General features: G+C 41.1%; 1 non-coding gene across 1 annotated transcript; it reads left to right on the forward strand.

The window, feature by feature from the left end:
* The first annotated feature begins 402 nt into the window (after positions 1-402).
* Positions 403-476, forward strand: trnat-agu (transfer RNA threonine (anticodon AGU)). The gene has a single exon. It is a non-coding gene; the product is annotated as a tRNA-Thr (tRNA).
* Positions 477-965: the final 489 nt, after the last annotated feature.

Genomic DNA, 965 nt, shown 5'->3' on the forward strand with positions numbered 1-965 from the left:
CTCAATGTCGGTGCCATTGGGTCAGCTGTTACTGCCCAATATTTATACTTGCTTACACATTACAGCTAGTCAATTCACCGCAATGACCTTGTTCCTCTTGATGTGAGGTCCCCTCTGTGTGTATTAACGTGGTTCATGGGCCCCGATAGAATGAACACATCCTCTTTCTCCTGTCACTTTAACCAGGTGAAAATACCAGTTTTAAATGAATCCAAGAATAGATTATGTTTTTTCTGTGCCTTTTCAGTGGAGAATTTTCAGCTATAAACTGTTTGTATTTAAAAATTCGAGGATTGAATACAATTCTCTGTGAGCAACATTCATGAGAAAACACATGTCCAAGGACTGTGAGGAAGTGGTTAAGCAACTCCACATATGGATGAGTGAGGGGATAGCTGCTGTGGTGCCGTGGCTTAGTTGGTTAAAGCGCTTGTCTAGTAAACAAGAGATCCTGGGTTCAACTCCCAGCGGTGCCTACTTGTCACGTTCATACATGGGCTTGGTGTTTCAAGTCTTCGTGAAAATAACTGAGCATCTTTTTGGACTTTCACCCTGTTATGATTTGGTGATCCAGGTTAAGTTCCAACAGTGAATGCCATTTTTTAAAATATTCCGAACTATTACTTATGTCTGTGGTTTCTTTCCATTATTCCACAAGCACTTCTGCTTCTCCTCCTCTTTTATTCCCCATCCTTCATTCCCAGTAAGGTCGGAATAACGAGATGAGGCAGGAGACGCTGCAGATTTGCCGGGGAATTTTGTGGTAATGGCAGAGATACCACTAGCTGATCACTCTCATTCTCTGATGTCACCGTTCATACATTTAAACCAACAATATACACATCGTTGTGCTTCTTTATTTGTAGTGTAATTGCATTTTCTTCTTGTGGATTAGGAATTCTATTTTGAATTCGGAACAGTCATAATTGGTTGAGGACGAAGTGTCGCCTTGCCTTGTTTGAAGT

This window comes from Chiloscyllium plagiosum, unplaced genomic scaffold (genome assembly GCF_037043375.1).
Source record: "Chiloscyllium plagiosum isolate Xiang-an unplaced genomic scaffold, Cpla_swu_hap1 HiC_scaffold_38, whole genome shotgun sequence".
Classification (NCBI taxonomy): domain Eukaryota; kingdom Metazoa; phylum Chordata; class Chondrichthyes; order Orectolobiformes; family Hemiscylliidae; genus Chiloscyllium; species Chiloscyllium plagiosum.